This window comes from Oreochromis aureus, linkage group 3 (assembly GCF_013358895.1).
Source record: "Oreochromis aureus strain Israel breed Guangdong linkage group 3, ZZ_aureus, whole genome shotgun sequence".
Taxonomy (NCBI): Eukaryota; Metazoa; Chordata; class Actinopteri; order Cichliformes; family Cichlidae; genus Oreochromis; species Oreochromis aureus.
In genome coordinates this window covers 90975409-90985599 of record NC_052944.1, presented here as the reverse complement: position 1 = coordinate 90985599, position 10191 = coordinate 90975409, and positions in this window count along the sequence as shown.

Below are 10191 nucleotides of genomic sequence, written 5' to 3'. Positions count from 1 at the left end.
GGTTTTAGTTATTGTGCAAATGTACTGTTTATAAGATTGGGGAAACCTCCAGTCAGTTGATACTGAAGAAGTCACTTGGATGAGTGACGAAACGTTTCTCTGACTGAAAACGCAACGTCCAGATGAACAGATTCAACCTTTTTGTAATTTTCTGAACTGAATGACTGAGTGTATATCGAGGTATTCTTCTGTTTTAATTACACATGATTCATGATGAAATGCTTTGCTTACTTTGCAACAAAAAACAACACCATCAAAGCTGCCCAAAGAGGCTATTCATACAATGAATTATATAAATGTAGTTTGTTCATGCCCCTTAATTGTAAATCAAACCACCAAAGCAGAAAAAAGCAACATCATGTTTTCATGCTCCTTCAGCACATTGATGCTAAACGTTCTCAAACAGCTGATTTCATGCACTGACCTGTGCAAGTGAAATGAGATAAACTCTGTTAATCAATAACTTTTGCAGCTTCTGGCAGTCTGAACTTTGGAATGAAGCACACTCCGAGTTGTAAGGGCTGTAACAACAACACTGGAATCATACTCACTTTTGGTCCAAACTAGCAGCTTCCTCTGAGTGAGTCCAGCTACAGGAGAGAAAAGTGGAAAACTCCAACACTGCTGCTTCAAGCTGCTGACGCTCCACACACTGAATGTGAGTTTGAGCAAAAACACGACTCAAAGGAAGTTTCAGTGAAGGTCGTAGAGGAGGGAGGGGAGCCAGGACTGACTGTACTTCCTGTCTGCTGTTTTCAGCTTCACTCACAGACTCAATGGCTTCCAGATCAGAGGAGGATCTCTGCTGTCCGGTCTGTCAGGAGGTCTTCAGAGAGCAGAGCACAGTGCCAGTGTGTCTCATCTGCAGAGACTCAGAAAAACACACCAATCACAGATTCAGACCCATCGATGAAGCTGCACAACAACACAAGAAGGAACTTCAGGAAACTCTGGAGCCCTTAAAGAAGAAGTTAAAGGTTTGCAAACGAGTTCAAGTGAAGTTTGATCAAACAGCAGAACACATTAAGGTCCAGGCCCGACACACAGAGAGGCAGATTAAGGAGCAGTTTAAGAAGCTTCACCAGTTTCTAGCAGAGGAAGAGGAGGCCAGGCTGGCTGCACTGAGGGAGGAAGAGGAGCAGAAGAGTGGGATGATGAAGGAGAAGATGGAGGCTCTGAGCAGAGAGATAGCAGCTCTTTCAGACACAGTCAGAGCCACAGAGGATGAGCTGAGAGCTGAAGACATCTCATTCCTGCACAACTACAAGGCTGCAGTGGAAAGAGTCCAGCGCTGCCCCCTGCTGGATGATCCACAGCTGCCCTCAGGAGCTCTGATAGACCAGGCCAAACACCTGGGCAACCTGACCTTCAACATCTGGAACAACATGAAGGACATGGTCTCCTACACTCCTCTCATTCTGGACCCAAACACTGCTCATACAAAACTCATCCTGTCTGAAGATCTGACCAGTGTGAGACGAGGAGGAGAGAGGCAGCAGCTTCCTGATAATCCAGAGAGGTTTGATTATTACAGCTCTGTCCTGGGCTCTGAGGGCTTTAACTCAGGGACTCACAGCTGGGATGTTGAAGTTGGAGACAGTACATGGTGGGGACTGGGTGTTCTAGCAGAGTCTGTGCAGAGGAAGGGAAGCATACTGTCTGGATTATGGATAATATGGTTTGAGGAAGGTAAATACTCAGCATGGTCTCCATTAGCAGGATCCACTGCTCTCGCAGCACAGATGATCCAGAGGATCAGAGTGAATCTGGACTGGAACAGAGGAAAGCTGTCGTTCTCTGATCCTGATACTAACACACACATACACACCTTCACACACACTTTCACTCACAGGATGTTTCCATTCATTAGCACTGAGGATGAAGTGAAAGTGTTGCCTTTGAAGGTGTCTGTGTCAGTGGAGCAGATGAGTTGAGGATGATGATATTTCTGTTTTTCCTTTTTCTTCCTTTTAAAAATCCAGTTCTGTCTGGCAGCCTTTGCAATCAGAATTATGATATGAATGCACTGTTGTGCCAAACATATTTTGCTTTTCCAAATCAGCTCTGTATATTCTCTATGGGCTCCCCTTGTTTAGGGTTTAACTGTTTATTTCATCTATGCATGCTATTTTGGTTATTACAATATATGTTGTATAGAGTATGATCCTGTCTATGGCAGGGCAAGAAGGAAAAAGGGAAGAGGCCTTAGATGGGCACCTATGACCGAAGGGTGACAGGGCCAGAGTCAATGAGCAGCAGATCCCACTATAGGTGAGAGCCGAGACCAGGGTCCCAGGGCTCCATGTACCGAAGAACTGTCCAGTACACAAGACAGTCCCCTACTTACATGGAAATCTCAAAGCCACCCCTAAAGTCTGGCTGTACTTCACAGCAAAAGATGCAAACTCAGCAGCCTGCAACAAGTGCTTTAAGGCGATACTGTGCAAAGGAGGTAACACCTCAAATCTGATGACGAACCTGGCGATGTATAGTGGGTTTTTTTAAAGCCGGGTAATGCACCGTATTTGATAGCTTGCTGCGAGACCTCACACCGAGCACATCTACTGTGGGTGTGGTGCCTGTTATCGACCCGGAGTTAGCAACATCCCCCAAAACCCGAAGAGTAGAGTCCTGGCCCCTTGCCCTGTCAGCGTAGCAAAAATGATGATGGATGATGATGGCAGCAGCAGCAGCCATTCTTCTCTGGGTCAGTAGCTTAATGTTGTTCGTGTGTAATTTATGTTTAGTAGGTTAACCACGTTATTAAATTAATGCATGTAAGGTGAACTAGCAAACACCGTCGTAGTTACATGCGGCTGTCTTCTTGTTTGATGGCAGATACTCCCTTCACCCTGGCCAAAAAGGCTAAAATGACCAAAGAAAAAGTGGAAAACAGCTAAACATGAGAGGTTTTTGGACAAAGTTTGTGTTTTTTCCATTGGTTAAGCACTTCTTCCAGCAAAGAGTGAGACCATATATGCCCTATAGCTGCAGAAAAGGCTAACATTGTTAGCCTTTTAGCTGTTACAAAAAAAACAGCTAAACGTGAGAGGTTTTTGGACAAAGTTTGTGTTTTTTCCATTGGTTAAGCACTTCTTCCAGCAAAGAGTGAGACCATATATGCCCTATAGCTGCAGAAAAGGCTAACATTGTTAGCCTTTTAGCTGTTACAAAAAAAACAGCTAAACGTGAGAGGTTTTTGGAAAAAGTTTGTGTTCTCCATTCTTTATGCACCTGTTTGAGCACCGTTTAAGCACCAGCACCATCTCAAAGTACCAGTTTGGCACCGGTACCGGATAAAACCTAAACGATACCCATCCCTACCCAGAAGTGGAGAGGAAATAACTCCTCCCACCACAGAGAGTAGACTATACTGTGTAGATGAGTCCCACGTCTTGGGGCTGTGACTGTGTCACAACACCAGAAAGGAACAAGACACACTAGTCTGGGTCTGGGACAAGCTGCACTCAGCACTGGTTACTCCCTCACATGGACACCCCATCCCATCCCACACAATGGGCCTGCAGGCACCCATGAGTCCCCCAAGGTACAGGCTAAATCTTAGCATGGCCCAACCACCCTACACAGCGAGGCAGCCAAAGGGGGTGCAGACTAACTGAACACAAAAAGATATCAAGCTAGAGAACAGGCGACCAGGGCGCCAGGGCGTGATGCCCCACACTCAAACCTACCTAGAAGAGGTCAGCCACCCAACTAGAGACAAGGACCCACACACCAAGGTTGCTAGGCAGCACGCACCCCAGTCCCCCACCACCACGAACTGAGGCAGAAACCAAGACACTCCAAAACTACAACCATAGCTCTTTAGGGCCCAGGAAGCCGCCAGACCTCTAAGTTTCAGAGAATGCCTTCATTCACCATTAGGGAAACCAGGCAAATGAGACCACCCCTATTAAATAATGGGATGAATGAGTGGGGACCAGAGAGAAACTAATAAACCCAGTTCGTCTTTTGAGGGGGAAAACACTATGTACAGACTGATGTGATCTAGAAGTAAATGTCAGTATTGATTGATACACAAACTTTTTTTTTGATTTCACAGTTTTCTTAGTGATGCATACGAAAGTAAGGAGTATATGTGATGTATTTACTTGTGTAGTGTACTGATGTCACCTAAGATGGACAGTTTGGGTGAGGTTGGGATACTGCAACTAAATCATGTGGACAAGTCTTCAGACATCCTCTGCCAGAACATCTAGAAAGGCGTGCAGGACCATATAGCTTGCATATAGTTCTCAGCAGAGTTGTCTTTGCAATGGGTGCATATGTTTGAGTGTGTAAGGCCCATTTGGGCCATTTGCCTTTGTCCTGTAAGTTTGGGCTTTCACTCATTTTGAAGGTATTGAGCACATACAGATGTTTTAATCTGGATTAATGAAAAGATCTTGGTCCCACTTTACGGTTGAGACGAAAATTGATGAATCAATTTTAAATTAAAGCTTATGCATTTTGATAGCCATTTGAGGGCACAGATATTTACACATCTTTAGGTATAGTAGGTATTTCTAGATTCAATTGATTGGGATTAAATTTTTCCAGTATGTCTCATATCAGTTGCTGATATTTAAGAAATTTGTTTGTTGATGATTCCATATCTGGATACAACTTCTTGAAATGAAATAAACTTTCCATTTTGTATAACATGTTCAAGATTTTGTATCCCTTTCTCAATGAACAATGATGATGTTTCTAATGTTGTTTCCTGTCAGTGAATTGAAGCTGTTAAACTGCAGCTGTCCTCCTGCTGCCTCGTTGTTCCAAAGCTCTTTGTTTCTCTTTTAGTTCTCACTGTTTCTTTCTGTTTCTGCTGTCCACCTTTTCACATGGAAAATCATTTCACTGTTTCTCACTGAATGACTCCCCAAACTAGATTTGAAATTCTATCAAGAAACCCTGATCCACAATGAAATACTAGGCACAGAATCTCAGCCATCTCTTCCTCATTCTTTTCTGGGAAAACCATCTAACTCTAGATTACACTCTACATTTTTCAGGGTAAAGTCCTTCACTGTTGTCTATGCAAGTCTGAGACACTGCTGACTGTTTTATGACTACATCCACTTTGAGAGTGTCATTATTATTGACTCCAAAATCTTCAGTTAATCAGTGTGTTTATTAAAATAAAAGACATGTGAGCAGCTCAGTTATACCAAAGAAACATTATCTCTTATTAAACCTGTGTGTGTGTGTGTGTGTGTGTGTGTGTGTGTGTGTAACAGAGAGAGAGAGAGAGAGAGAGAGAGAGAGATTTCCAGTAACTTACTGGGTTACTGCACATGTTCACACCTTTTCAGCACAACAGGTGCAGTTTAGTGTATTACTGCCTCCTGCTGGAACAATGATGTCATTGTTAGTGTATCACTAAACTATTACTTAAACTTGATCTGTGTTACTGTTGTCGTGAGACCTGGTTTAGAAAGAAGTTTAATTCCCTCCAGTTGCTTTTAAATCACAGCTGAGAGGTTAAAAGGTCTTAATATCTCGCCTTCTGTGAGTAAAAATGATCAGAGTGCTGAAACAGAGCTTTTCTCTATTTTGTAAGAATAATCTGTACAAAACTAGCTTTGCTTTGTCAGTTCCTGCAAACTCTTTATGGTTAAATAATTAAACTTGTGGTCTTTGATGTTCCTGTCAAAAAGCAGAACATCTATGGAAGTCCACGGGTCTGATTGTCCATTGTGAATACTTCAAAGAGCTTCTTCACTTTTATAATGAGTCGGTGAAAGGAGCGCTGTGTGGTCCATCAGGTGTGTTCCACAAGCAACGTGAAGGGATGGCAAGACAGAGAAATACTGCAGGAGAGAAGACCTGCAGAATGATTGAAATCGGTTGGCTTCATTTAAGCATTAATGAATATCCTCAAGTGAGAACCAGAAATGATGGAGGAACAAGACATGCAACAGTGGAGGAAACTACAACTGTAGCTCAGATTGTGGAATGGGAAAGGAGCCGTTTGTTCCAGATGGGAACTCACCAAAGAGAGACTTGAAGACTTTATCACTGATGTCTGTGATTTTAAAAGAAATCTGATTCCTTTAGATGATACTGTTGGAAAACTTTATGAACAAACCAAATTGAAGCCCCTGAGATTTCACATTTGCAAGAAAGATGAAACAACATCAACCGTTCAGTCCTCATCTGAAGTGGATGAATATGGGGAAGATTTCTTATGTGAGGATTTTTCTGTCAGCATAACAGAAGAAGATTCACAGTCGACCAAACCTGGATCTCACAGTGAGACAGAAGATTTTGTCCCAGATCTAGTTGACCATGGAGATCAATCTGACAGTGACACTGGTGAACAGGTTTGTGGTATTTTTAAACACTAATACAGGCATGTCCAAAGTCCGGCCAGTTTTAATTGGCCCGCAAGTAATTTTATAAATAGAATAGAAAATGGCCCGCACTTCAACTTTTGCTTGAGTGTATTGCACTTCTTAGTTTTAACACCAGGGGGAGCTGCTGTTGATCAAGGCAGTTGCTCCACCAAAAAGGACAATCACAGAAGAAATTTACCCCCAAGTTACTAAACATGGCAGAACCAAAGAAGCAAAAGATAGAAAGTGAGTGCAGAAAATTTCAGAGACGGTGGGAGAGTGAATATTTCTTCAAAGAATTCAAGGGGAAGTGTGTCTGTTTGATTTGCACTGAAACTGTGGCAGTTATGAAAGAGTATAATGTACGACGTCATTATGAAACCAAACATCAGGCCTATGCATCCTACACTGGTGCTGAGCCACAGCAGAAATTAAAGCAAAGGGTAGCTATCCTGCGGGGTCAGCAGCAGTATTTTTTTCGTGCTCAAATTGTCCAGGAAAAGGCTCCAATAGCAGCTATGAGGTCGCCCAACTCATCGCAAGACATGGCAAGCCTTTTTCAGATGGAGACCTCATAAAACACCGCCTCGTTAAAGTCACCGAAATAATGTGGCCGGAAAAAGTGCAGGACTTCAACAACGTCAGCATGTCCAGAAATACAGTTGTGCGACGCATTGAAGACTCGTCAGCCAACATTAAACTGCAACTGTCTGATAAAGCTGTACTTTTGATTTTTACTCCATCGCATGCGATCCGAGCACTGATGCCACAGACACCGCACAGCTGCTAATTTCTTTTCCAGTGAGTGGACGAGAGCACGAGCGCTTTAGGTGAGTAAAAATATATTCCACAGTACCCGTGTGTTAATGTGCAGGTACACATCAAATATCAATAATGCGCATCAATTCTGTCACTACCCTGCTTTTGCGCACCACTTTCTTATATGCGTTTTTCTTGTTAACACACGGAGTACACACCGCTGTGCACAGCGCACGCACACGCAAAGTCAGCTGATCTCATCTGATGCAGATCTGCTCCTTGATCAAGTGACATTTGTCCGGATTTTTGCCACGAGTGGCGGACGATCAGCACCGCAGCCGGATGGCCCGATTTACATACCCAGCGCAGCTGATACTCACCAGAATAATTTACTCAAATTATATGGACTCCTGTTATTAAGTCCAGTGCAGTCTGTTAATGTTGATAATCGTTTCAAACGAACGTTAATAGATGTTTTGCTAAGCCTAATAACTTAAATAACAAACTTGAAATGTACCCGTCCCATTTTCCCCATTATTGTTTTTCTCTGTGCTGTAAATCTTCTGTCTAAGAAGAAATCTGAGGCTGCTGTTCTGAGAATGAGCTACCAAAGCTTTCTCTGAATAAATCAATAAAGATCCATTTATGGAAAACTGTGATGAAGGCAGTTTTGTCTTTAATTATATTCAACAATATAACACATTTGACCACTTTTAAGTGATTTTTAATACAGTAAAGTTAAGGTTATATACCTAATTTCTAGTAAGTGGCCCAGCCCCTCCTATATTTTTATGTATGTGGCCCTCAGCGAAAAAAGTTTGGACACCCCTGCACTAATATAAGTGTTAAAAAACTACAGAAATTTATTTACACTCGTTTTAGACTCTCTGATTTTAAAAAAAATGTTGCCAAAATGTAACCATGTCTGATATTTTCTGTACAATTATTCTTTGAGATCTCAAAGTACCTCCAGTACTGTGAAACACTTGCTCGATTTCCATTAACCAGAATTAATGTCTTGTTTGTTTAAAGCTTGATTTTGTTACAGCAATAATAAAATAAATACCTGATAAAAACCTGTGGAATTCCACTGTAATATGTCCTTTTACTCTTGGAAGTCAGACATGTAGGCTAAAAATAAAGAGGTGTGGGGTTTTTTCAGTTTCTTAATCTCTAACTGACATTTTACAGACTTTCCTAAGAACATTCATGATTTTTAACAGGTTAAGGTAGAAGATTGAAGAAGATTCTCATAAACTTGAAGGGTTAAGGTATCTGCTGTCAGTTAATGTAGTACTTCCTCCTTTAGAATGACGACCTAAATGGATTACCTACGGATGGTTTTCTGCCTTCATTGTCTTCAGCTAATGGCTTGCCCTCACCACATATGCAGTCCATACATGAGGAAGCACCCCAGCAACCGTGAACATCTATCTTTACATACTGTAGCAATGACAATTTGGCACACCATTTTCTGAGGATGTGGCAGTTTGTGGGTCCATTTTAATTAAAAGGATATTTTCAGTTGAGAGAAAATTTCTGTGTTTAAAATTAAGATAACATTAAACAGAAAATGTATTCTTGAAATCAAATTATTTACATAACAGAGGAGTGACAGATTATTTTTGTGTCACTATTATGTACTCTTTCACAGAAGTGAGTCTCATACTCAGCATGTAAAGAGCATTTGTATTATTTTCTGTGAGGCATAGGTGGAGCTTCATCAGGCCAAAACATTTCAAAAAGTAACAGTGGTATTGTTATATTGTGGAGGTAAGCATGGTCGACACAGAGCTCTCAGTTCTCACTCCTTCTTCTGGCGGGTCCATTTCCCTGGGCCGTGAAAGCGCAAGGCAGCAGGCAGTAACGCGCTCTGGCACCAAAACGCTGATGGTAGAAACAGATGCTCTTCCCACGGTGCCGGCGTGTAGCAATCCCTGCTGTCAGCAAAGGGGCGGATGTTCTGGGGGAGGCAGGTGGAGGCGTGGAAGGTGCCGCCGGCGGGTCCGTAACCAGGGCGTGAACGTCGAAAGTGCGGCTAGCCAGAAGAATGCGATCAGCTTCTTCAGCCAGGGAGCGATAATCCTTTGCAGCCAGAAGCGGGGAGTTGGCGAGGACAGCTCTCACGGCAGCCGGTAGTTGGCGGAGGAAGAGGTGGGCAAAGATGAAGCCCCCGTCATCCGGCGCAAGCAACGACTGGATGTTCACCATGAGCTTGAGAGCCGTACCACCACCCAAGCCTGACAGGGTGAGGAGCTTTTCGGCTCGTTCAGCGTCAGAGAGGGCATAGCGCCGAAGAAGCAGCTCTTTAAGGGCGGCTATTTCCCTCAGGTGGGCGGGCGGGTTCCGGAGGAGAGTCATCGCGCGATGGAGAGACAACTAATATTAGAGAAATATATTTCAACCATATTGAGAACATTGATATTTTGGAATCTATATAATTCATTTACATGTCTTATGGAATGTGCATGTCTTGTCTTGTACTCAGGACCATGGACTGAATTTCATCACACAAGGTTTTTTCTTTTGATTCAAGCAGCCAACTTTCCCCATCAAATTCAGGAGATCCACAGAGCCCCCGACGTGTATCAATTTGCAGGATAAAGGTTGTTGATGATCTTTTGGCTGTATTTATGGACAGCAGCATCATCAATGTGCCTTTAAAGATGAACTTTGTAAATGAAAATGCTGTTGATGATGCTGGGCTGTCAAGGGAGGTTTACACTGCATTTTGGGAGCAATTTTTGGAACAGTGTGAAGGTGAAACTGAACGAGCTCCAAGGCTGAGGCCAGACTTTTGTGAGGCTGAATGGCAAGCAGTTGGACTGATATGGGTGAAAGACTCACTAGACCATGGTGTCTTTCCAGTGAGGCTGTCAAAGCTTTTCATTTTACCTGCATCCATGGAGTGGACTCAGTTGATGTCAACATCCTGATTACATCGTTTCTCAACTATCTCCCTCCTGTTGAGAGATCAGCTGTTGAGAAGGCTCTCCAGGGCACATTGGATGAAAATGATGAAGATGACCTGTTTGACATTTTTACAAGGATGGTTCCCACTTCCTACCACCTAAGAACAACATGCAGCCTGCCA